Raw genomic sequence first — 27,341 nt, 5'->3', positions numbered from 1 at the left:
TTAAAAATTCATCTCAAACAGTTTCAATGGCTGCCCAGAATCTTCCTTCTGTGATCTATATTGCCACAACCGACTCCCAGTTCCCTGCTGCCAGCCATTCGCGTAGTTTCCTATTGTTAACTAATATAAATACTGCTGTGATACACATCCTTGTAGATCAATCTTTGTATATATTTTGGGTTATTTCCTCAGGGCAAATGTCCTAGAAGTGAAATTACTAGTTCCTTATATTTTGAAAGAGGAAACTTTTTAAAAGCCTTTAAAACTTTCTAGTAGGTTATGCCACTTTCAAGGGTATAACAATTTCTCATCACACATATTAAAAGATTCCCAGGGTTTCTGTTATAATTTTAGACATCTTCCAAAAATAAAAAGAAACAAACAAAATAAAACCCAAGTTACCTGCCTATAGTCAATACAAGAAAGTGACAGCCATCCCCGGATAAAATGAAGTTGCCCTTCAGGTGAGAGCCTGGTTACTTAAGAAAGGAAGGAAAGGAGGTGGCCTGGCTGTTTTCGCAGCATTCTGTGGAGTGGACACCCATCTTACAGATGATGAAATGGAGGCATAAAGGGGTAGAGTCATCCATATGCCCAAGTCACGCAAAGCTTGAGAAGGAAACAGTCAGGATTGAAATTCAATTTTGCCTGACTCCAAAGACCAAGGGCCTGGCCGTTATTCCAGAGGGTCTGTGAGTGCTGGTCTTCACACAGGAACAAACTCCTGAGTAGGGCAGCCGTAGGACGGCTCCCAGATCCAGCCCTGGTGTCCTGTTCTGCCTTCCCATCTTGCCAGCAACGTGAGGTAGTGGGTGTGCAGGACCAGGAAGATGCAAAGCTGGTGTGTGCCCTAAGGGAGCATAAGCTGGTGCGGCCCACCTGACCCTCACCAGGTGATGGCCAACATGCCCACCTGGCCATCTGCTCATCTGGAACACAAACCCTCATCACTGTGTTGACCCCACTAGAATAGCCACAGCTGTGTAACAGCCCAGACAAAGATGCACTAATGAAAACATGTATACAGATAAAAGCAGGAGGGAGAGCAAAAATACCCCAAACATGTCACGGCAGGGAAGTGAAATTATGAATACATTGTTTTATCCATTGTCTAGTCTTTTACAAATGTAATGTTGTTTCTGTAGGGATGTGGTAGCAAAATAAGGTCTTTGAAGTCAAATGGACTGGGTTCCAGTCCTGCGCCTGAATGGTCAAGTGACTTCGGGCAAGTCACTTCACTTCTCTGAGCCTCAGTCTCCTTGCCTGCACAATGGGGATAATCATTGCATCTTGTTCTCAGGATGAACCTATGTAAGAGGTAATCCTCAGTACTGTGCCTGGCACATGGTAGGACACGGCAAATACCAGTTCTCATGCAAATTAGCACTTCACTAAGCCCCAGGCATGAACAAGGAGACAAGGCCCTACCTTGGGAGGAGTTGAGTGTGGAGAGGAAGAGACAAGGCTATTGAGGTCATGAGCAGTGGAACAGAAGTGAAAGATCAAGTCCACATTATTTTCAGAAAATTATCATGCTTTCGGTCTTTAGCTCATGATGGCAGCAAAACTGGAGGAGGAGGCATGCCTCACCCCTGCCAGCTCTTTAGTCTCTCCCCAGCATCACCTTTTGCTTTTCTATCAAAAGGTACCCACGCCCCAGTTCCCAGAGCCCTGCTCTCTTCTGGGGCCAATCTGGTCAGATCACTTCTACAACACACATGTATGACCATGGGTTTCTAGACCACCCCAGAGAGCACTTGAGAAAACAACTATGAAAGAAACATGTGCTTATTACATAAAACTTAGAAAACACAGAAAATCCAAATTGCCCATAATCTCTAAACTTAGAAGTAACCACAGCTGACCTATAGATGATATTTTGATGGAAGATTTCAAGGTTCCTTCCCCATGCTCTTCCAAGGAGCGACACGCATGGTGGTGATTTGGGCATTGTGACAGGTCCACGGGGAGGGGGTGTTGGGTGGGGCAGGTTCTCTCTTGTCAAACTTTGGAGCAGCGGCTAATTCAGCCTAGGAAGGAAGCCAGTTCCACACACACCCACCTGCAAGGCTGTCAGGGAAGTGCCACCCCAGAGCCACTGGCAGGGGATCTGCTGGCCCATTCCAGAGAACTCCCAGGTAGTCCCCCCAGGATAAAGAGGCTGTGTCTCCTAAGACTTGTTTGTAAACAGATGGTTCAGAGCCTCAAGCTTGTTTTCTCACCAAACCCTTTTGATGAGGGTTTCAGGCTAGCCCACAGTGGCCCCATTAACCCAAGACAGGGGCCAAAGACGGTGCTCCTAGGGCCAGCTCAATGCAAAAGGCCACTGAGCTCCAAGGACCTCTGTAGGCTCCCAGGCCCCACCCAGGCTCCCCCTTCTCAAGGCTTCAAGTCAAAAACACCCCTCAGTGGACTGACCTCAGGGAGATAGTAATAGAAAAACCATCTGATGGCGTTAAAAGATGCCGACGTGTGGATGACAGATATGACAGCCCAGAGCCCACACAGGAATATTGCTCTTTATCTCAAAAGGACATTTAGTAAGCCAAGCACACTTCTCTTTTGGTAGAATATCACACCAAGGTAAAGTGGCAATGCGTAGGCTCTGTGAGGACTGGGGAGGTGGTCACCCGCTGGAAATAAGCCCGAACTGCAGCTTTCAGACCTGCTTCTGCCTTTACTCCTCCTCTACTAATAGCAGGAGTTTTTGAAAGCCACTGCTGAGGGCTTCAGTGTTGGGAAGTGGGCTAGGGAGGCTGGGCATTGGACAATGGGGGTGGAATGGGGGTGGATGATTGTGCAGAGAGGCGGTCTGCAAACTGGGCGTTTCTAAATCAAGGCAGCCAGAAGCTCTGGATGCACACAGATGCGAGTGGGCTTCTATGGGTGCCCCCAGGTGAACCAGGACCCATGGCTCTCACACTCACCGTCTCCTTTGGGGTTCACGGTCCACGCTCTAAGTGCAGGGAACCCTAAGAGAAAACGAGATCAGAAAAGCACGTTAAGGCGGCTTGTATTTTCCGAGTCAGAAACTGGGGGCCAGGGATTCAGATCTGACTGAAACAGTTTTAAATGTACTGTTTGAGCCAATCCTAGTATAGAAACCGGAGGATTTCATGCAAAAGTCAGGCTTTCTGGCTCTGCTGGGGAGGGCTGCATCTCTGGGCCAGGTGCCAGCAGGATGGGCTCCCCTCTGCTCTGGTGTCTGATGCTGCGACCTGCAAAGCTTAGTTGTGCCTCCTCCCTAGAGACAAATCTCCCAGGCTTGGCTGGGCATCCTCCGCTCTCCCCTCCCTTTGCTGGATCCAGACACACAAACTGGGAACTCTGGAGGAAGACAGCTGGGCTTGTCTCTTAGAGAAAACAAGGGTGAGAAGGTAAAGTCAGGCTCTGGACAAAGTCTGGGGTTGGGGCCCTTTCCAATATCCCTGGTCTGTGGCTCTGGGGACTGAATCAGTCAGGGACTTGGGGGCATCCCTGTCATTTGAGGAGGGTTTAAGGAAGGAACTCTACAAAGGTGTGGCAGGAGTAGGGAAACCCGGAAGGATGGTGCGGCTCCTGGGACAAGCGAAAGCAGGGGGAGATTCCTTTCCTGAACTCCTAGTCCTGAAGGAGATGGGAGGATGGGGCAGCTTCCAGAGAGGGCTGTGCAGAGCAGATGCTTGATGGGAGCTGTCACCTGTGATCAAAGTATGCAGCCAGCCCAAGGGACCCTGACCCTGAGGGAGGGAGTTGGGAGGCTACACACTCTAACTTCCCTCCTGGTCACTCTATATCTCACCAGAGCTCCTCATTGGCCAAACCTAACAGGAAGCCAGAGGGAGAGGAAGCCCATTGGTGCAGTCCTTACCAGCCACCTCCCTGGACACACAGCAGGCAGGATACCAGTGCTGAGCAGATCCTGAGGGGCAAATGGCAGGCATCCGGCACCATGGCCCTGCCTCCCTGTGCCCTACTCACTCACAGGGTTCACACCCTCAGGCCCCAATCCAGGGCTAACCAGGTCCTACAAAGTGTCTGAAGGCTCCATTCTACCTCACTGACTATGAGTTGGCACTGAGCACTTGGTGCCGAGCCCTCCTGAGCTCTGCTGTGCTGCTCAGCTGGCCTGAACCTGAGCTTTTGCTCTGTCCTCTGGCGCCCCGCCCTTGCTACCCTCACCTTAGCACCTGGAGCTTGCTGGGCCCTGATCCTCCTTCCCCCCTCCCTCCAACCTGTTCTCTTCTACTGCACACCCTTCAAATTCCTACCACTGTTGAGCCAGCCTGTCCCCTTCCCAGAAAAACAGCCCATCCCAGAGTTCACAGTGATCCAGGAGCCCAGTTGCAGGGAACCCACAGCCACGAGGCCAACACAGAGCAGTCACGGGGCCAGCTCCGGAACCCTAGAGCTCCCTGCCCCAAATCTTTTCTGGGAAAAACATGAGCCCGACAAGAGGCAGCCAAATGCAGGGTTTCTTGGAACCCGGAACTAGAAGTGATCATCAGCTTTAGCACTTGCTTTGTATAGATGGGGAAACTGAGGTCAGGAGAAGGGTGGAGCTTGCAGTGACCACACAGCCAGAGAGTGGCAGTGCCAGTATTTTGTTTGCTGTCCCTTCCTTCTGGCCTGGGATCCATGAGGCCGCGGCCATGTCAGGAGACTGGAGTTAGCTCCCTTTGACAATAGCAGTGTTACTAATAAGGCCAACTTGGAGGGGTTCCTCTGAGCAGGCACAAAATCTAAATCTAAATCTAAAACCCCAGAGTATTTACTCCTCACTACAACTGCATGAGGTGGGCACTGTTATTACTCCCACATTACAGGTGAGGAAGTTGAGTCCCAGGGAAGTTACATGGTACTCACAGCACAGAAGCAACCACGTCAACATGCCAATAAGAACAACCAGCACCGCTGGCCAGGCTGTGCTCCCGGGCTGGCCCTGTGCAGAAGCCCTCACACGCAGTGCCCCATTAAGCTTTATCTGGAGCATCACTAGCTGCACGGTCATTGAGATGCCCTCACTGTTTTGTCCACGCATTGGAGCAAACTGACCTGTGAAATTAGGCCCACGTCTCCACGTCTGCTGACCTTCTGTGGGCCTTTCCCTGATGTCTCCCTGATGCCCATACGAGGCAGAAAGCTGAAAACTGGCCACCTGTCACGCCCAGCACCTTCTAGCCGTGCTCGAGGGGCCTCCCCAGGCTCCCCTGGGCCCACCTGCTCCCTGCCTAAGGCCCTGAACTCCTGTGGACTGTAGTGTCATCCTAGGGCTGTGGGCGGCCAGGCCTGTCTGTATCAGCGGTGCCCCCGTCTTCTCCAACAGGGACTGTTGGGATGAAAGATTGATGAGTGATCTGTCCTCACTAGTGAATTTTTAATTACGGAAGAAAGGAGACCCCAGCCCCTGGCCCAAACCAGGACTGTGGGGAGGATGGTTCTTGGATGTCACCACTGTTAAAATTTCATCTGCATTGACAGCAGCCATGAACCCTGCATACAGGTTTTTCTGTCCATAAATGAAGGTGAAGGCCTGGGATGGAAAACAATTGGTGAAATTGGAAAAATCCCCTGACTTCTAACATGGATGGTTCTGGAACGATACATGAGTAACTGAGCTTAGGCCCCCAGAAGGCCAGGGGCAAGTCCAAGCAGAGCAGGCAGTGGGTGTGAGAGGCCGAAGCCAGCCCAGCTGTTGGAATCTATGATTCTTGCCCTTCTAAATTGCAGGTGACCGCACCTCTCACCCTGGATCCTTTTACAGTGAACCAGCTGAGATGGGGCTGAGCTCAGAGCATGGCCTGGGGGCCTTGCAGAGGCTTTAATCAGGAACAGGGCCCAGGTAAGCCACTGTCCCAGAAGAGCAGGATGCCTGTGGGATCATCCATGACTCAGGTGGGCCTAATTTCACAGGTCAGTCAGCAAAGTGAAATCATCGCCTGGGCTTGAATCTTGGATCCATAGCTTCCTGGCCCATGTTCTTGGGCAAGTCACTTCGGCCTCCTGAGGTTCAGTTTTGTCTTCTATAAAATGGGGGTAGAAACAGCTCCTGCAGAGGGCTGTGGTGAAGGTAAGAGGAAAGGATGTATAGAAAACACTGAGCACGCTGCCTGGCCTTGGTTAGTTCCTTTTTTTTTTTTTTTTTTTTTTCCTGAGGAAGGGGCTCTCTCTATTGCCCAGGCTGGAGTGCAGTGGTGCAACCATAGCTCACTGTAACCTCAAATTCCTGGACTCAAGCAATCCTCCTGCCTCAGCCTCCTGAGTAGCTGGGACTACAGGCACAAACCACCACACCCGGCTAATTGTTTAAAAATGTTGTTTGTGGAAATGGGATTTTGCTATGTTGGTCTTGAACTCCTGGCTCAAGCAATACTCCCACGTTGGCCTCCTGAAGTGCTGGGATTATAGGCCTGAGCCACCGTGCCTGACTGGTGAGTTCTTGATCAACAACCCAACAAGGAAGAATAAACTACCCATTCTACTTTCAAATGGTTTATAAACTAGTGAGGATCCCACACAGCCCAAAAACAAAACTCGAAAGGAAGAATGGAAGGGGAGAAATCAGGGCCGGAGGCGAGGGATCATTTTAACTTGGGGGTGGCAATCAGGGAGGCTTCATTGAAGATGAAAATACACCTCCAAGCACTTTCATCCTTCGAAAGCTCAGGGACTAATCTCCTTGGGTGGAAGTCCTGCCTGCATCCTGAAGTCCTCTCTAGGAAAATTGGGTGGCAATGAGGTTCCAGTGTGTACCTGGTTCTCTGTGATACCACTGTTCAGTCAATAAAGTCATGAGTCATTGGCTCCAGGAGCCCCAGGATTTCCACAAGTCCTGTCTCCTCCAGGAAGCCTCTCAGGATTGCTTCAGCCCACATGAACCTCATTCTTCTCACATGCCAGTAGCACCCAAGGCCCAAACAACATGCCCTAAACAGCCTGCTTCCAAGGTAGAAGCCTTGGGTTCTAATTCCAACTCCACCCTCTGTTCCCTGTGAGATGTTAGGCAAATGCCAGCTGCTCTTGGGGCCTGAGTTTCCTTGTCTGTGGAAAAAGGGTTGGACTAGCTTAGAGTCCCTCAGAGTGAGCTCTGGGGAGCGCTAGTCTTTCAAGAAGCTCCCTGTAGCTCCCATCCCCCTTGTAGATTTCACAAGGCAATGACTAAGGCTCTGATAAGTCCTGCGGCATAGAAACCAGCTTAGTTTGGTTTGACCCAGCATTTCCCATATTAACTAGACTTTGAAATCCTTTTTGGAATAAATTAGCATTTCTTAGAATATACTTTAGGGAATACTTTAGAGAATCAAAGATCTCTCAGGTACCTTCCTTCTCTGTCGTTCAGAGATTTAGTAAGTCTAAAGTGTGGAATTTCACCCCTTCAGGAACTTCTCCAAAATGTCTTTCCTTTATTTCTGGCCTAGATATAAGGCCCCCCTGCCTCTACCAGCGCTCAGGGCAGGCTCTATGTCTGGGTCTCCATCACAAGAATCCCTGTGTTGCATTGGTGGGTGTGTCTCAGCCTGCAGTGGCCATATGCTCTTGAAGGAGGGACTGTTCCTGGAAGCTGGTGTGTCCAGGGGTTGACAATCTCAGTGCCTGAAATGTCAGTGTATGCTCAATCAAAGTTTTTGAACACAGGGGTGAGGTTTTAAGTATTTAACAAGCAGCATGACCTTGTCATGTGCCAAGGGGGATGCTAGCTATAAATAACTAACAGGGCTTTCCTGACCTTGCTTGCCAGTCAAACATCAGCCCTGGTGGAATGAAGGAATGCATGAATGAATGAGATATAAGACCTGTATAAGAGATTGTAACTATTAACTAAAGAGGAAAAGCACTTTCTAAGGCAAAGCCCAATGTTGTGTTTTTTAAATGTTTTCCCTTTTCTGGACTTTTCTGGCTTGGCTGTTCAGATGTGCGGGTGAGGGCTTGGTGGTGCAAAGATACCGGACTCCCACCATGGCACCAGGCTGGAGCCAAGGCCAGATGGGAAAGCAGGCCTTTCTGTGTCCTTAACAGAGCTGGCAGCAGCTTTGGTATTTCAAATGCCCTTCTGAAATCTGAATCCAAAATGAAACAATTTTTCAAGTAAATAATACCATTGATGTCAGTGTTGCTGCAGGAGGTTCAGCAGGCCCCAGAAACTCAGAGGTGAGAACGTGCAGGGCGCCCTCGGGGCACATCCCAACCCAAACGTGGGTATTCTGGCTACACAAGGTCTCTGGCTCCTCGAGGCTACCTGCCTTGCAGGGGAAGGAACAGTCTGTGGGTACTTAAGGCATTGGCCTAGCTAAGAGACATATTTTTTTTTTCCTGATTATACTTGATAGTGCCCCAGGGACATTCAAAAATGCCACACCTTGGGACCCTATGCTGTCACGGGCTTCGGGGGCCTGGGTCAAGAGTGAGAGGGTGAAGGGTGGTGGAGCCAGGGGGAGGAGTCTTGCAGCTGCAGGGGAGATAAGAAAGGGTCAGGGCCTTCTCTGAGTGATGGGCTGCCCCTGGCACCTGCTGAGCTCCCGGATGGGATGGCTTCAGATTCCCGTATTGGTTTCCTACTAGGCCAGGATTTGACGCAGATACTCCCTGGTTTGGGTTACAGAATCCGGATCATGGCTTCCTGACCCTTGGCTTCTTGGGCGGTTTGTGGAGGAGGGGGAGGTGTTGAGTTTTGAAGAGGGGCCGGGCCCAGGGTGCATTCAGAAGGCTTGGAGGAGAGTGGCTAGGATGGAGCCAGGGCTACCCCTCTCTGGCGGGAGTGGTGCCCCCACACTCAGGGACCTTCAGCAGGGACCGCCTCCCATTGCCACCCAGGGACGGGAGGCACACTCTGGGAAACCTCTCCAAGGAGAAAGTCTGAGTTTAGTGTGTGTATCTTATGTTTAACACCTCCCCGACGCTTGCTAAATTCTCTCTTAAACAAGGAGAGCAGACCTCCACTGGTAGGATGCAGTATCCACCCAGGATTTAATAGCATCAGCAGTCTGCCTTCTTTTTCTAAAGTTTTTTTAAATTGTTACTTTCTATTTATGACAGCTGTTACCATTTTTTCCCATTTATGGTAGCAATAAAGTTTCACTCTATAATAAGTTTATTTTGGTTAAAAAAAAGTGAGCTCATTTGAATAAAGATTTTCAGTACTTTTTAGCACAGGTGTTCTGATCTCCAGGTGTGGAGGGAGGGAAAGAAACAACTGGAGTTTGGGAAACTCTCATCTAGTCCAACCTACCCACAGCAGAGATGGGCACACTGAGTCCCAGAAGACAGAGGCATTGCCCAAACACACCTCGTTATAAAGGACTGAGGCAGGGTAAAGGACTCGGAGTTGGGGACTCCAGCCTTTTTCCACTTTGTTGTTTCTTCTTTGTGAGGCCAGGATGTGAATGTCTCTCTTGGTGTGATCCTCACAAGGTTGGGAGGGGTGGGGGGAATGTGGGCTCATCGACCTACTGCCCCCAGGGTCCTGGGGGGCTCTGTAGGGTCTGGAACTGAGTGAGCCTTTACATCTCTACCCCACAGAGCCGGTCGCAGAATTGATGCTTAGTGAGAACCTGGTGAAAGGATGGATGGATGAATGGATGGCTAGAAAGAAAAGTGGATATATGGAGATACAGATAGAGAGAGAAGGGGATGGACAGATGGATGGATGGATGGGTTGGTGGATGAATTGGTGGTTGGAGAGGTTGATAAATGAATAGATGGAGATACAGATGGGGAGAGAAAAGGATGAGTGAATAAAAGGATGGGTGGAGATGTCAATGAATAAATAATTTGGCTGATGACTTAGGATTCTCCCTGTCCCATTACCTACCCAAGGTTATTTTTATTCCTTTAGAGAACTAGCAGAAAGTTCACACACACACACACACACACACACACACACACACCCTTTTCATTTACCAGTGAGACACTGAGGCAAACATAAATGACATTGCCCAGGGGCCCAGGGCCCGGGCTTCTCATTTTGCTTTTGAAACTCACTCCCCAGACTTGGATGAGTTGCCTCCCTTCTCTGGGCCTCCATTTCCCCATGTGTAAAACAAGAGTGAGTGAGTCAACTAAGTCCCACCCTCCTAGCATCCTGTGGCTCCTTTAAGGCCTGCCAGATGCCAAAGCTTCCCCATGCCCCACAGTGTGGACGGCAGGTTCTGAATCTGTCAGATAGACTGGGCTTCTCTAAGAGGCAGGTGCTTTCCTGCAAGGGGATGTGCCAGAGCCAGCCAGACAAGCAAGTGGTCCCTGGGGGCAGCATCAGCATCTCGCTCTGCCTTTGGGACCAGCTTATGTAAAGGAGAGAATATTGGAAAGACTGGTGACATGAGGTCAAGGCTTCAGTACCCTAAGAGATGCCTCCTTTCCTATATAAAGCTGTAATATGGAGGCCTGACAAACAAAGGTGGGAGGACAGGGCAGGGGCAGGAGGGAGAGGCTTCTGGGTTAGCCAGTCCTGGGTTCAGATCCTGCTCCTGCCACTTCTTAGCTGTGTGACCCTGGGCCAGTTCTCCCAGCCTCTCTGAGCCTCATCATCCTCCAAAATGTGAGAAAGATTCTGCTCCCCCTCGCTGGAGCCTTGTGCAAGGTTGGGTGTAATAGATGCTAGCTTACTGTCCTTCCAGTCTGTGAAACGCAAGGGAAGAGCCTGGATCTTCTTCACTAGGAATTTCCCCACTTAGTAAATGTTTATTGAGCACTTACCATGTGCCGGGCCCTCTCCCCTGCTCTGGGAATGTGGTGGTGAGCTAAGGCAGCCCCAGTGTCTGACCTCGTGGCCTTCACAGTCTGATGGCCGTTTACCAAATAGTCACTCAAATAAGTGGGAAATGTCACCTGAGATAGGTTCTGTAAAAAAGGTGGGGTGGAGGAGGGGCTACATCCTGGGGCCCACTTTGTGTGATGATCCTGGGCCAGGGTCATCAGGGAGGCGACTCAAGCTGGGACCTGAAGCTATGCAGGTGAGGAGCAGGTACAGGTGTTGGGGGCAGGGGAGAGGCTGGGCGATGCAAAAGCCTTTTGCGGGAGGGGCGTGGCACATTCCAGGACCAGTGGGGAAGCCGGTGTGGCTGCAGCAGGGGGTGAGGACTTGCATGGCCTCAGACAAAGCTGGAGACATGGCAGAGGCCTGACCACCCAGGGCCTCAGGAGCCATGGGCAGGGCTTTGGGCTTTCTCCTGAGAAAAATGGGGAGCCATTAACAAATGTACAGTGGAAGGGTGAGAAGTCTGTCCTTTGCGGGTAGACAGTGGGTACAGGACTCCCAGAGGGAGGCTGAGAGCAGTGAGGTGGCCATGCCACCATCCAGGCAAGAGGCAATGGTGGCCAGACTGGGTGGTGGCCACAGAGTGAACAGCAGCCAGGAGCAGTCCTTCTCCAAGCTCTGGTGAATGACTGATGTGCAGGGAAGAGATGCCTGTGGAGTCCTCTAGGACGTCCTCTGCCTCCTTTCACTGCTCTCTCCTAAGGCCCTAAAGCTCAACCACAGCCCTACAGCCTGAGGCAGGCCTCAGCGCAGGACAACTTCCCTGTAGTAGGGCGTCCATGCAATAGTGAAAGTGATGGCGTTCACAATTCCGACCCACGGACTTCACTGTTTACAATCTCCTTTCACAGCCTTTATCATAGTCGCTCCTCACAGCAACTGCCACGGTGGGAAAACCCAAAACCAACCTCTTTCCTGCATCCCTTTGGAAGTAGAAAGGCAGTCACCACGGTGGGACTGTGGTTATAAAGTTGATGCTCGTTATTTGTGGTAGTTCTGCTCTATAAAGTCACTGTGGGTGCTGAATTGGCAAATGCTGAACCTTTGCTCCTAGGAAATACGGGGTCAGGTTCCTGGGAACCTCTGGTCACAACATTTTCACCAACTGATCAATATATAACCTTGTTTTAAGTATTTTTTGTTTGTTTAAAGATGCCTTATTTAATGCCTATCGTTGGCTCATTAACGCTGGGCTCCCAGCCAACAGCACCATAACTCACGCCTGGATGAAGCTGCCTAACACACCGTTTTCTCCGTAGGGCACAGCCCGGCCTCCTTGGCTGAGGAACACAAAACAGCACGGCAGCACCGCGCTTCGGGGCCATTTCAAACAGCAAATCCACCAACAGAAAGCACACAGAGTGGGAAATATGTGGTACCACACAGACTGCAGAAGGCACCCCTGCTTATGGGACGAGCTTAAAGCAGGAAGACAGAGTGTCACCTGGCTCCACCTCCATTGGGGACATGCTGCGGGCAACTCCCATTTTCCACCGCTCTGCACATGCCTACAAATCACCACAAAAGCACTGTGAGTATTGATCTGGGTATACATATTATCTGGGTATATACATTTTAAGGAGGAGGCGGACTCGCGCATATGGACTCCACAAAGAAGTAGGATGTGTTGATCACTCATTTGTTGGTGTGGCCCACTTCCCCCCGACGGCCTTCCGTGTGCCACATGCCTCTCCGGTGCTTGGGAGACCACAGGCATCAGCTCAGCTGATCCTCACCTGCCCTGTGGGTAGAGGCGTTGTTTTTCGGAGGCAAAGGCATAGAGGTTTGGTTGCAGGTGGAGGGTCCCACAGCTGGGAAGTGGCCAAGCAGGGATGAAACCCAGGGATGCTTCCTCCAGAGTCCAGCTCCACTGCCCAGGCTTCACCTGCACGCTCTCATTCTAAAAGCTGTTTTCACACCAAATCTCTTCAAGCCCTCTTTATTTCCCACTTCCTGCCAAGTAAGCAGTTCAGCTCACAAACTATATTAATCCCTGGCATAAATTCATTTAAACAAAATATTGCCAAGCAACGCAAAAGCAGAAATCCTCTTACAACCCACATGGGTATCGATGCTGTGCGTGTGGAAGGGCTGAGCCTCTTAGTGTCTGATTGTAAACACACCCAAATCTGTGACAAAGATGGGGCAGAGCCAGTGGAGAAGCCACCAGGACAAACCCCTTATCCTCGGGGACAGACTGACCTCTCGCTGCCCATCCATGGCTGGGAGCGTGGGGCGTTGCTCCTTGCCTGCTGGTTTGGCTGAGTCTCCCCCATCCTCACAGACAGCAGCAGGCAACACTTAAAAACTGGCCACCTTTGAGTGGTAACACAGTTTCATTTAAAAATTTTTTATTTTTCACTTTTAAGTTCAGGAGTACATGTGCATGTTTGTTACATAGGTAGACTTATGTCATGGGGGTTTGTTGTACAGATTATTTCATCACTTTAGTATTAAGCCTAGTAGCCATTAGTTATTTTTCCTGATCCCCTCCCTCTTCCCACCGTCCACCTTCCAAGAGGTCCCAGTGTCTGGTGTTCCCCTCTACAGGTCCATGTGTTCTCATTATATAGCTCCCATTTATAAGTGAGAACATGCACATGCAGTATTTGGTTTTCTATTCCTATGTCAGTTTGTTGAGTATAATAGCTTCCAGCTCCATCCATGTCCCTGCAAAGGACACGATATTGTTCTTTTTTATGGCTTCATAGTATTCCATGGTGTATAGGTACCACATTTTCTTTATCCAGTCTACCACTGATGGGCATTTAGGTTGATTCCGTGCCTTTGCTATTGGGTAACACAGCTTTATGATCCTGCATATTTAATTTTCCACAGCCCCAGTTTGTAAAATGGCTCAGGGGAAGTTATTGTTATTAATACTCTGCATTTATACTGCACTGAAAACTTTATAAAGCACTTTCACATCCAGTGGTTGGCTCCATGTTTCTCCAAACTGAGAGGTAGGTAGTGCTATTAGCCCAATTTGGCAATGAGGAAAGCAAGGCTAAGTTTGGGGGGTGGGAGCACACAGCCAGCGGGAAGCCGGGTTGTGATTTGAACTCATGTCTTTGGTTTCCCAGTGGCACAGTCTTTCAACTACTTCCTCAGGCAGAGAAAGAATAATTTCTTCTTTTGGTGGATCAATTCCAAATTGGAAAATGTGTTTCAGAATAGAAGGGAGTAGTAATGAGCACAGACCCTGAGCCACACAGCTTGGTTTGCAGCCCAGCTGTGTGTCCTGGAGCAAGTTACTTACTCTATGTGTTTCAATTTCTTTATCTGTAACTCTGTAAAGTAGCATCTACCTGGGAGGGTGGTCACAAGGGTTAAATGAGTCAGTATTTATAAAGTGTTTAGTACAGGATCTGGCACTTAGTAAAATGTTACTTAAATACCTAGGCATACATCAGAAGAAAAAAACATTTGCAGAATTTGCTGTTGCCCAACCTTTTTTATTTCCTAATGTGGCTGAACTACATGTTGATTTGTTGTAATTAATATTACTATTAATAGCCAAGTGATAGGTCCATCTTTCCTTTAGGATAAACATTATTAACCCATTTTACAGATGAAGAATCCTGAGGCTCAGAGAGGTGACATGACTTGCCCAAGGTCACACAGTTGGCAAGTGGCAGAGCAAGGCCTCCAATTGAGCTCATTCAGCCTGTGCTATTAATCAAACTGCCACCCCTCTAATCAATGGCACTCAAGCTCCTTGAGGTCCAGGCTTTGGGGAGGGAGGTCTTTGCAAGGCGGCTGCTGTGGACATGGTGGGACAGACCATATAAAGTGGCCCTCACTCCCTCCCCCAGGCTGGCCCTGCACAGGTCCTGGCAGCCTGGAAGACAGCCTCGGGTTCCATACAATGGGCTCTGCCTCCCTTAGAAAGGAGCCCCAGGTCCCCTACATGCTAAGAAAGAAGGATCAGAAATGTTTCCATATCAAATATAGCATCAGGATTAAAATCAGAGCGGTATTTGGAAAGTGCCAGGAGATTTAACGTGGCTTGCTGCTAATTTCCCAGTTTTGTTTCTTATAAAAGAGGTTTCAGGAGGGCTATCTCTTACCCAAAGTGAGTTGCTACTAAAGATGAACTATTGTTGCACATTCAGAAGAGAGAATGGGCTTTGACCTTAATGTGAAGCAGGTTCCATGAGGTCCTCAGCCTGGACTGGGAGCCTCAGGTTCTAAGCCTGGCTTGACTTCTATGGCTGTGTGACTTTAGAAAAAATTTTCCCTTCTCTCTGCCTGAGGAGCAGTGGGGCGGGAGCCATGGGCTGAATCCAGCCTGCAGATGTTTTTTTTTTTTTTTTTTTTTTTTTTATGGTGGGCTTGGAGAGAGTTTTAAATACTAGGAAGAAGACATATAAAAGTGCAGATTTCTGGACTTTCTTTAAAAATGGGAATACCAGGTTCCTGGATCTCACACTCCCCACAAGATTAACAACTGTCTGGTGCCGGGTGTGACTACTCTCATAGAGAGGCCGCAGTCCCCACCACTCCCAACTGCTCATCTCCCCATTTTCACGCAGCATGGCATCAGCATGGCCCTGGGGACACTGGAGTTTGCCACGGGGCAGGCCAGTATCCTCTGTGGGGTCTTTATGTGGTACATTTACTGTTTTCAAGAATGTCCCTACACTGTATCTGTCTTTGTTCTAAGGCTCAGTGAGGTCAGGGATCTTACCATACTCAACCTCGTTACCTCAGGGCCTGACACACAGTAGGTGCGTCATAAATTTCTGATGAAACAATCTGAGACAAAGTTAATGACTGTGGCAAGCTGGAGTAAACACTGGATGAGGAGTCGGCAGGGCCTGGCATTGAGCTCCGGCCTCGCCACAAAGGGACACTGGGCATGGGTGAGTCCTTTCCCCTGCCCTGGGTTTCTCTGTTAGCATCTAAAGAGGATGAGCCAGCTCTGCCAGTCCTCTGCAGGTGGCTCTGGGGACACAGCCCTGCACAGGGTTGGGCACTGAGCAAATTCTGGCTCTGTCCCCGCAATGTTACTGGGCCTCTTTGCAGTGACAGCCCAGGAATGGTGACAGCCCAGGAACAGGGAGGCCCAGTAGACCTGCTGCTCATCCCTGCTCCCCTGGCGGCTATCCTGCTCTCCTCCCCTCGCCCTGACTTGCTGGAGGGCACAGCCCTGCCATAAGGGCATCTGAGGACACTCAAATGGAGGGGGCCACATTTCCGTGTGACTTCTGACCACGCCCTCAGACAGCCTGGCTGAACCAAGGCTCCCTCAACATGAAGCTGAAAAAAAGCAAAGAGATGCAGGGGCTGGCTGGGAACAGGGACCCTGAGCCGTACGGGCCTGGGAGTGGAATCCTTGCTCTTCCACCTCCCAGCTGTGTGACCTTGGATGAGTGACTTAACCTCTCTGAGTTTCTCTCCCTTCATCAAGAAAATGAGAATTCTAATGGCTGTCTTATAGAATCGCTGTGGGGGTTAAATGAGTTAACACATACGAGTGCTTTCATGAATGCCATTTCTCCCACCCTGCCTCCACTTCCAAAAGGTTTCCCCATCAGGGTTGCCATCCACTGATGCAATAACAGCAGATAGGATGCCCTCCATCCTGGATTTGCTGCCACTTCCCAGAAACAATCTGTTTCTCTTAAAAGTCTGAAGACCTATTAATAATGTTTCCTTTTTTTGAAGTTAACAAGCCTTCATTTATTAATCAACATGGACCAAGAAGGGCATCTATTAGTCACTAATACTTTAGTATGAATTTCTTCACATCAAATGCCTTCTTCCCTGATGGTAATACATGGCGATAGAGATTTTAATGAAGGAAGGGCATGATATTGAAGCACTAGGCCCTTCACAAGGGCGACCAGTATGCAAGAAAAACTGAAAACCTGCCAGGGGAGGTAGACTAACTTAACCTTTAATATTCTAGCACTTTCTGAAATAATAGCTCTGAGCAACAAAGCTTAGGTAAACCTGCACCCTTGGGCACAAGATCTTCCGTCCAGTTTCCATTTTATAGTTGAGGCAGGGCAGCCTCTATTGGCTGTCCCCCCAACAGTTATTCTCCTCCCCCTTCTCCATGCTGCCAAGACATAACAGAGGCAAGAAATGCCTGATATTCACTTTCCTAGATTCCTTCCCAGCTAAGGGTGGCCATCTGACCCATTTTAGCCAATAAGATTTCCGCTCAAAGGATCCCAGGTAAGAATGCCTCACCCCCCCAACCCAATCAAGAGAGAGAGATACACAAGGAGCACCCTTCTTCCTTGCCACCTTTCTGTTTAACTTTGGATGCTTCCCTGTGAGGAGGTGAGGCTTGAACCCATGGCAGCCATCTTGCAACCATGAGGCTGACACAATGAGATGGTGCCTGAGTTTCTTTCTGAATCAACCCAGGAGCCTCCTATTACCAGGTACTTATTACTTTGTTACTTTCAATCACATGTTCTGTTATTTACAGGCAAAGTTCTCCTAAGTGATGCACAAGGCATCTGAGGCTACGTGACTTGTTTACAGCCATCTCACTGTCAATTGGTGGCAGCTGCATGGTGAGACCCTGGTTTCCATGGTTCCAGTATCTGCCATAGCACCATATCCCAAGGTGACCCCACTGGGGCCATGTCCAATTCATCCTTGGAGACATCCCCAGGGGTGGCCCAAACAACTTCTCCACTAGGAAAACGTAGCTTCCATGGCCTCTCACAGATGCCCCAAGCCAGTCCCTGACACCAGCCAACTGAACAATCTCCCTGATTCCAAAAAGAGCCCCAGGATCTTCTCTGTGGCCTTCTCTTGGGGTCACTGTGATATACAGAAAATATAAACCACATCTTTGGGAGCCTACAGTCATAGGCTTTGAGGGCTGAGAGAGCCCAGTACAAGTCACAAGTCATTTGAGTCAGTCCCCTGCCTCCAGCAGGGTGGCACGTCTTCTCCAGAGAAGAATGTGTGAATGCCTTCGAACCTTGACCCCATGACAAGTCACCAGGAAGGACCTTTACTCTCCTAAAGGAGCTCCCCTGTGAGCCTCCTGGCAGCCAGAACTCCACCACCAGCATGCATGCCCTCTGCCAAAATACAAATCTCCACCATTCCTAAGTATGAGCTTGAGGGAATTTTCTTGAGGGGCAGGTTTGGTGGGGAAGCCCTGTTATGTGGAACCAGGGCTTTTGTTCAAAGGATCAGAGGTTTGGGGTGGGTGTGTCACGGAGACATAACAGCGTATGGAATTGGTTGGTCCTACGTGATGGAAGACAGGGCCTTCCAACACTGGCAGGACCCTGAGATAAATGTCCCCGGGAATCGGGCAGGTATCACTGGCCTCTGTATGGGAGACAATACGGAGCAGGGGGTACTGTGAGGATGTGGAGGGTGTCACTGCTCAGTTCAAGGTTACCTGAGCTTCCAATTTTCAAGAGAAGTTGGAAATCCAGGTACTTCCATGTCATCTCTCAATTTGAAGAGGTTGGCAACTAATTCCAGTTTAAAACCCATAAATTTCAACATAGTCACAGGCTTTGCCTGAAGCCCCCCGTTTGGAGCCTCTGGTTGAGAGTTCCAGTGGTTAGGAATGTTGCACCCCAAGTAATCAGAAAATAGCTCTATAAGCCTCCTGCATTTCCCTTTCCGGCTCCAGTGACAGCCTGAGGACACCAGGCAACATGACTTTCCAGCTCTTAGGTGCCTACAACGGTGAAGTTTCTCCATCCTGCTTATGTGCCAGAGACTCTGAAACCCATCGGGTTCCCCTCTCCCTCTCCAGTGTTCTGAGCACTAAGGATGGCAGGGGCAGAAAAGAATCAGAAACAGCTGCCTCGAATGGTCTGCCACAATTTGGCCTTGGTGGAAAATTCCACCAGCACCTCCCAGGTAGCATTTTGCACGTGACAAGGACACGGCATCTGCAGGCCTCCTTCCATACGGCCCTGTGCCTGCCTGACCAGTATTGTGCCCTCTCGGTCATTCTCATCAGTCCCTGCCAGCTTTGCACTGACCAGGCCAGGCTGGAGTCGATAAATGGTCCCCCGGTGGGTATTTCACAGAGCACTCCCTGGACTTAGCTCAAAGAGATTCCTGCTGGCAAGGGACGTGGCAGTGACGGCTGCAAGTGTCACTTCCAGTCCTTCCTGCTGAGCCTCTCAGGGATGTAGGTAGGGTCAGAGGGCCCCCTGGAGCTACCCAAATAGCTGCCCAGGGCCCCAAATTCTGCACAAGTGCTCAAGGATGCAAACTCTGCCATTTAGCAGCCTGGAGACCTCTTACACCTAAGCATCTAAGAGGTGGATGAAAGTCTCTGCCTGCCGACCCCATAGGGGTCAAGTTGTGGATAAGACTGGCACGTGACGTGCTGTTCCAATGTAAAGGCCAGTCTCTTCCTGCAGCCCATGAGCATTCTCCCAGCAACAGTTCCTCTGCTTTTGCCAACAATGACATGCCGCTTCACTCACCCAAGCACTCCTGCCTCAGAGTGCTAGGGACCTGCAGACAGAAATGCAAGGTGACAGTAGGGCAGGCTGTGTCATTTCCCAGGAGATGCACAGCCTCTCCTCTTAGGGCTTGTCTTGAAAGACTGGTTTCATACTCAAACCTCCTTCCTGGGCTGCAGGAGGCTAGGAGAATGGGCTCACTCAGGCCAAGGGGGCTGGATGTCTAAGATCCCAGGGAGATTAGGAAGAACTTCTAGAAAGAGGAATTGTTCTAATGGTCAAACTGTTTCATTGTTTCCCTGATTTAAACTGCTTGGGAAACTTCTGTTTCCAGCCAAGAAGGAGCAACAGAGACCAGATTTGCCCTCTCACCTGCAAAAAATGAAAAAATGAGCAAAATATATAAAACAACAGTTTGTTTGCATGATGCTGGACATCAGACAACAATGGTCAATGATAACTGAGAGATGAAAAACAAAAGAGGTAAGTCAGTGACTGCCCCAAATCACTGCCTTGAGAGGGTTTCAAGGCCATGGTTCAGGGCAGGGGGACCCAGGTGGAGCCCAGTGGACTCTGAGTTGAGGAGGTGGAGCTAAGAGTCCAGGACAGGGTATTAGAGAGGAGAGAGCTGCAGAAAGCTACAGAGAGAACCCTGGAGACCTGCAGAGGGTCCCTCTTGAGTATTCAGCTAAGTGCTAATCAGGGCCGGTGTGTGAGAAACCTACCCAAGTCCAGGGAAGGAACCATTGGAAATAATTAGTGGGAGCAAGGCCTAGCAGTCAGACAGGCTAGAAATAGTGCCTGTTGCCATTAGCCAGACTGGGACACCTCAAGATTCACGGATGTTGAGTTGAGTATTCAGAAGGATCTTGCCTCAGCAGTGGGGAACAATTAATACCAGACTTAGCACTGCTCTGTCCCTATCTAACAAATATTAAAAACAAGACCCAGTAAGATCACACTGTCTCCAAGTATCTTTATGTCCCAGATGTAGCTCAAGAATATTGGTAAGATTACAAAAATATCTAGTACTCAACAAAGTAAAATTCACAGTGTTTGGTATCCAGTTAAAAATTACCAGGTATGCAAAGAATCAGGAAATTACAATCAAAGTGAAAAGATAAATGAATCAATAAAAACTGACGCAGAACTGAATCAGATGTTAGAATTAGCAGACCAGGGCATTGTAACAGTTATTATAACTATATTCCATATGTTCAAAAAGTTAAGTAAAGACATAGAGGATATAACAAAACCACAAATCAACCTTCTAGAGATGAAAACTACAACGTGTGAAATGAAAAAGACACTGGATGGACTCAACAGCAGATTAGACACTGCAGAAGAAAAGATTAGTGAACTTGAAGATAGCAATAGAAACTACCCAAAAGGAAACACAGAGAGAAGAGAGAATAAGAAACTGAAAAGAGTATCAGTGAGCTGTGGGGCAGCTTTAAATGGCCAACCATATGTGCAACTGGGGTCCTCAGAGGAGAAGAGAAAGGAGAGGTAGTGTAGAAACAAACATTTGAGAAATAATGGCTGAAATTTTTCCAAATTTGATAAGAATTATAGACACACAGGCCTAAGAAGCTCAAAGAACCCCAAGCACAAGAAACATGGAGGAAACCACACAAAGACACATCAAAATCAAGTTGCGGAAAACAAGTGAGAAGGAGAAAATCTTAGAAGCAGCCAGAAAAAAAATGCGTTGTTACAGAAGAACAAAGATAATGATGACAGACTTTTTTCACTGGAAGCAATGCAAGTGAGAAGACAGTGGGGCAACATCTTTAGATGAAAAGAAAAAAGAAGAAGCACACTGTATACATGCCAGTGAAAATATCTCTCAAAATCAAGGTAAAATAAAAACATTTTTAGACATAAAAGGCTGAAAGAATTCATCACCAACAGAACCATACCATAAGAAATGTTAAAGCAAGTCTTTCAGACAAAAGGAAAATAACAGATGGAAATATAGCTCCTCATAAGAAAGGAAGAGTATTTAGCAACTATATAGGCAAATATATAGGATTTTAAAAACATTTAAAATGTTAAAGAAGACAATGCCGCCTACACAAAAATAACAACAAAGAAGTGTGGTGTTTAAAATACATGCAAAAATCAAATGTATGACAATAATAGCATAAAGGTTGAGGGAGAAAAATCGAAGTATACTTTTGTAAGGCATACTGTATATGAAATGATATAATATCACTTGGAGATAGACTGTGATAAGTTAAAGATGTACACTATACATGCTAAAAACATGACTAAAATAACAAAATACAGAATTAGAGATAATAAGCTAACAAAGGAAATAAAATAATGTAAAGATATCCAATTAATCTCAAAGACAACAGGAACTAGGGAAAAAGAGTGCACAAAAACACATGAGACAAATAGCAAGACGATAGGTTTAAAGTTAACCATATCTATGATCTCAATAAATGTAAGTAGTCAAAACTCCCCAATTAAAAGGCAGAGATTGTCAGATTGGATTAAAAAGCAAAGTACAACTCTATGTTGTCTATAAGAAATGTGCTTCAAATATAAGGACACGAATAAGTTGAAAGTAAAATGATGGAAAAAGATATGCTATGCTAACATAATCAAAAGCTGGAGTGGCTATATTTATATCAGACAAAGTAGATTTTAGAGCAAAGAATATCAGTAGGGATAAAGAAGGTAATTTCATATTGCTAAGGAAGTCCATTCATTAAAGTGGAGATAGCAATCTTAAATGATTAAGCATCTAATAAGGGAATTTAAAATGCATGAAGCAAAAATTGATGGAAATACAAGAGAAACAGAGAAATTCACAATCGTAGTTGGAGATTTCAATACCTCTCCCTCAATAATTGATAGATCAAGGGACAGAACTATTGGGAAAAACTTTAGGCAAAGTTGGGCAAATAGTTTTTATGTACATCACCAAAAGTACCATCCATAAAAGAAGCCCAAATAGATAAATTGGGCTTCATCAAAATTTAAAACTCCTGCTCTTGGAAAGACACTATTAAGAAAATGAAAAGTCATGAAAAGCCCAGCAGAATTCACTCCAGATGGCTCCAATGAGAGACTTTAATGCAGGCATGGGGTTATGGGAAGAATATTGTTCATTCTGGCTACTATAACAAAATACAATTAAGTGGGTAGCTTATAGGCAACAGAAACGTATTTCTCACAGTTCTTGAGGCTGGGAAGTCCAAGGTCAAGGTGCCAGCAGATTTGGAGTCTGGAGAGGGCCTCAGACAGTGCCTTCTCACTGTATCCTCAAATGGTGGGAGAGACTGTCTGGTTTTCTGGAGTCTCTTTTATAAAGTCACTAATCCCTGTCATGAGGGCTCCTCCCTCAAGACCTAATCACCTCTCCAAGGCCTCACCTCCTAATACCATAACCTTGATGGATGGGACTTCAACATGGGAATTTTGAGGGGTCACAAGCATTCAGACCCCAGTAGTATCAAGGCACCCAGAGACTAGCGACTGGGTGGGGAGTTGTTGCCACACCTAGTTTTGAAAGGACAAAGAGAAGAAAGAGTGTCGGTGGAGCCCAGTGACTGCTGGAACCATGGCAGAGGCCTTAAAGCAGAAAGGAGGTGAGGAAGAAACGCCTGACCTTTCTCTCTCCTGCCACCTTCTAGTCTCTTGCTGATGCCTCCCATTGCTTAAACTCGAGCTAAGGCCGGAAGGCAGAGGTGCTCAGGGGTGCAGTCCCTAGAGATCAGCCTACCTGGGCACAGAGCAAGGTGAAGAGGGGAGAATGGCTCTGAGTAAGGACAGAGGGTGCTGCACATCCAGGCTTTCTTAGGGACTATTGGTGCACTGAAAGTCTAGACATTTCCCAGGAGACCTTTTAGACTCAGGCAAACTAAGATGGTTGGCCACCCCAGTGCGGTAGTGAATGGGAATCAGCCTGCACTGGGCGATGTTGCTATTCCCCTTGTACTGACAAGGAGACTGAGGTCTGAGAGGCTGAGCTACTCATCCATAGGGCAAGGAGGCAGGATTTGAACGCATGTCTATCTAAGGTGCTCTTTCACCCTACTGGACGTGCTGTGAAGTTAGGGAATGATTGGGAAACTACGTCAGAGGTCAGGACAGAAAGGACAGGGGTTTCCAGGGGACAGACAGACAGACACAACTGGCCCAAAGGGAGGTGAAGATGGCACAGCTCCTCTCTAAATCAGCCTCTGCCTTCTCTGTCAAGGAGAATCATTTTCAGGCTGCAAATTCTGTGGATGGGGCACTGGAGGCAGCAAGGGGAGAGGCACTGGCTTGGGAAGTCTTGGTTTCTCTAGGGGGGTTGTCATTTTGTGGCCACTAAGATGAATGACATCCCGGAGAAGTGCAGGCATTGTGATGTGATCTCAGGGATCTGAGACCTGGGGGATGCCAGAAGGCAGGAGTGGGAAGAGGCTTCAGGGAGAAGGCAGTTACCTTCACTGGGATTCCCAGAAGGCTTCTGGAGGAAGAGGGCCCTTGTAATAAGGAAAAAGTGTGGGGAAGGCTGTGATGTCCTCACCCCAGCCCCCATTCCCCGCCCAGACCATTGCTGCCTGATATTTAAATACTAAATATTGTTTCTAGTTGTTATCGTTGTTTTCATCTGCTTTTGGTCAAAGATAATACATTCAGGGGCCAGATCTCACCTTTAAGATGCCAGTTGGCAATGTCTGGTCTAGAACAAGAATGGAGATTATTCTCTCTCTGGTTGCTCAGCTCTAACTTGGATGCAGCTAAGGGTACATCTCTGGGAGGGAGATGTGCTGTGAAAGGAAGGAGTTCTGAGGCACCAGGAAAGGAGGGCATGGAGATGCTCCCAGGGAGAAGTGAAGTCTAAAAGAGTAGGAGAGAAACAGTTCAGCCACTGTGTCTGGTTGACTCATCTACCCATCTATTCATCCAACCATCCACCTATCCACTCATTTACCTACCCACCCATCCATCCATTCACCCATCCATGCATCGTCCACCCATCCAACCATTTATATTTACATAAACCCATTCACTCACTCACACATCCACCCATCCACCCACCCACTCATCCACTCATCCATCATCCACCCCTCCCTTACTATACTATTGTAGTTAAGAGCATAGACTCTGGAGCAAGACTGCTTAGGAGTGAATCTGGCTCTGTCACTTCCTGGCTGTATAAACTTGGGCAAAGTACTCAACTTCCCTGAGCCTCAATTTCCTCATCTATAAAATAGGGATGATGAAAGTAATGTTTCGAGGATTAGAACAGTCTATTCATGTAAAGCACTTTGAACAGTACCTGGTGTGTTGCAAGTGCATCATATAGGAGAGCTATACTTGGCCTTTAGTATTAACCCAAGAGTCATTTACAGAGTTCCAGCCAGGGGCTAGGCACTGTATTGGGTGCTGGGTGATGGATGAAGCAGGCACAGTCACTGGCCTCAGGGGCCTATAGTCTCTTGGAAGAAATAGAGCAGCAACCAGATAACTTTACAATCTCACCCTATAGAACAAAAAAGACACTGTGTACATGTACGCCCACACACATACACACAATATCTGGCCTGTGTAAAACCCAGCGGAGTTCTGTGCTCACATATTATCAAAATAATCCATTTCTATGTTTAAAAAACACATGATTTTTCATGACCTATTCACCTGGAAATAATCACAGGTATGCATAGAGATTTAGCTTAAAAAAAAAAAAAAGTGCAGCATGAAACAATGTCCGTGGCTAATCTGCTTTGGGTCCCTGCCATGGTGAGCTGGGACCATGTGTGACCACAGAGGACTCCTAAGCCCCACAATAGGGTAGGGAAGCAGTTCTGGCTCCCCAGCCCTGAGCTCAGCATCCCCTGCCCCCTCCCCATATGCTGAGAAGCCTACCAAAGGGGTGTGCTTGCCTAGTGCCCAGGTCTTGGTCTCTAATTAATCATTTTCCTCTAACAGGAATCAGAGATCTTGGGAGAAATGGTTGACAGCAGGGCTAGGGCAGGCCAGGTTCAGGATGAGCTAGGAACATCTTGTTATGCCAGAAAGTCAAGGAGATGCTTAAATACACACACACACACACACACACACACACAATAACAACAACAGCAAGGCAAAGATGGAGGCATGTCACAAGGACACAAATGCCAGCTTGCAAGGACTCCCAGTGGCCAAATCTGGGATGATGTGAGCACCAAAATAATTAATACAGTAATGAACTACAAGTCTTTGGGGAACAAAACCAGGAATTCATGAGTTCACATAGAAGAGTGGATGCATCTGTGGATCCATGGGAGAGAACGGAGAGCTCTTGCTTGGAGTAGCATGCTGAGCCCTGTTTGATAAATGTGGGATGCTGGAGTTGCAAAATCAGCGATCATAGTAAAGATGGATCAAGCAAGAATCATCAATGGATGCCAAGTCTAGGGGAAACTTTGTGGAGAAGCAGCATTATTTGCCTAGTCTTCAAGCATCTCCCCACTGATTGGGGAGAAAATAATAATGATGCAGTGGAGAAATTAAATAACACCTTGTCCAGGTGGTCAAAATTCCCATCTCCAGTGTGGGGCACATGGGATCACAGGCCTGGGAATGACAGCACCACTGAGGCGGCATTCCAGCTGAGAATGCATAACTGGAAGTTAATCATGAGGAAACAGACAAACCCCAAATGAGGAACATTCTATTAAAAAGTACAGGGATTATATTCTTCAAAAAATTTCAATGTCATAAAAGACAAAGAAAGGTTGGGCATATGTTTCAAAGTAAAGGAGGCTAAAGAGATATGACAACCGAATGCAGTGTCTGATCCTAGACTGGATCCTGTGCTGGAGGAAAAAAATGGGTCAATTGACAAAGTTGACAAAATAAGGGCATCAGATTAGATCAAAGTATTACATCAGACACCCAAAGCAAAAGCAACAACAAGGAAATAGATAAATTGGACTTCATTAAAATAAAGCATTTTCATGCATCAAAGGACATTATCAAGAAAGTCAAAAGATAACCTAAAGAACAGGAGAACATACTTGCAGATTATTGATCTGATAAGAGTCTAGTATCCGGAATATATAAAAAACTCATACAACTCAACAATAAAAAGGCAAACAACCCCATTTAAAAATGGGCAAAGGGCTTGAATAGACATTTCCTCAAAGAAGATACACAAATAACCAGCAAACACATGAAAATACACTCAACAACTTCACCATCAGGAACATGCAAATCAAAACCACAATGAGATCACACCCACTACAGTGGCTATAATAAGTTAAGGAGAAAAGTTTTGGCAAGGGTGTGGAGAAATTGGAACGCTTGTACATTGTTGGTGGGAATAGAAAATGGCAGCTGCTAAGGGAAACAGTTTGACAGTTCCTTAAAAAGTTAAACATAGAATCACCATCTGACTCAGCAATTCCACTGCTAGGTATATGCCAAAAAAAATTGAAAACAGGGGCTCAAACAAATATAAATACACATATGTTCACAACAGCACTATTCACAAAAGTCAAAAGGTGGCAGCAACCCAAATGTTCATCAAATGATGAATGGATAAACAAAATGTGGTGTGTACATACGATGGAATATTATTCAGCCATGAAAAGGAATGAAGTACTAATGCATGCTACAACTAAATGCTAAATGAAAAAAAGCCAGACACAAAAGGCTGCATTTTCCATGATTCTATTTATATGCAATGTCTAGAATCAATAAGTCCGTAGAGACAGAATGCAGATTGGTGGTTGCCAGGGGCTGAAGGGAGAAGACATAGGGATAAACTGGTTAATGCAGATGGGTTTTCTTTTGGGGTGATGGAAATGTTTTGGAACTAGATAGAGATGGTGGCTGCACAACAATGTGATTGTACTAAATGCCACTGAATTATTTCCCTTAAAATGGTTAATTTTATGTTATGTGAATTTCCTCTGAGCAAAAAAGTATCATATCATATCAAAATGTTAATTTTATAGAATGTATAAATTGCACTAGAGTTATATAAGAGAACTCCTTCTTCTTAGGCAATATACCATGAAGGATTTATGGGTTAAGGCATATGTTGAATGCAAGTTACTCTCAAATGGTTTAGGAAAAAAATACTATGTATGTGGGGGTAGAGGAGAGAGAGAGAGAGAGGGAGAGAGGTAGAGAGAGAGAGAGAGAGACAGAGAGAGAGAGAGAGAGAGAGAATGTGTGACTATGGTAAAGCAAGTGGGGTAAAATGT

At 47.4% G+C, this 27,341-nt stretch overlaps 1 protein-coding gene across 8 annotated transcripts in view; it reads right to left on the bottom strand.

Annotated features, from left to right (window-relative positions):
* The window catches only part of ATP2B2 (ATPase plasma membrane Ca2+ transporting 2), a 381,370-nt gene that overhangs the window by 297,867 nt on the left and 56,162 nt on the right, over positions 1-27,341 (bottom strand). For all 8 annotated transcript variants that reach the window (XM_003894106.5, XM_031663131.1, XM_009200225.4 and 5 more), the window contains exon 2: positions 2,928-2,972. The gene's annotated coding sequence lies outside the window, so the exon portion shown is untranslated. The remainder of the gene's footprint in view (positions 1-2,927; positions 2,973-27,341) is intronic.

The sequence above is a fragment of the Papio anubis genome, chromosome 2, assembly GCF_008728515.1.
Source record: "Papio anubis isolate 15944 chromosome 2, Panubis1.0, whole genome shotgun sequence".
Taxonomy (NCBI): domain Eukaryota; kingdom Metazoa; phylum Chordata; class Mammalia; order Primates; family Cercopithecidae; genus Papio; species Papio anubis.
This window is presented reverse-complemented; position numbering and strand designations above follow the sequence as displayed.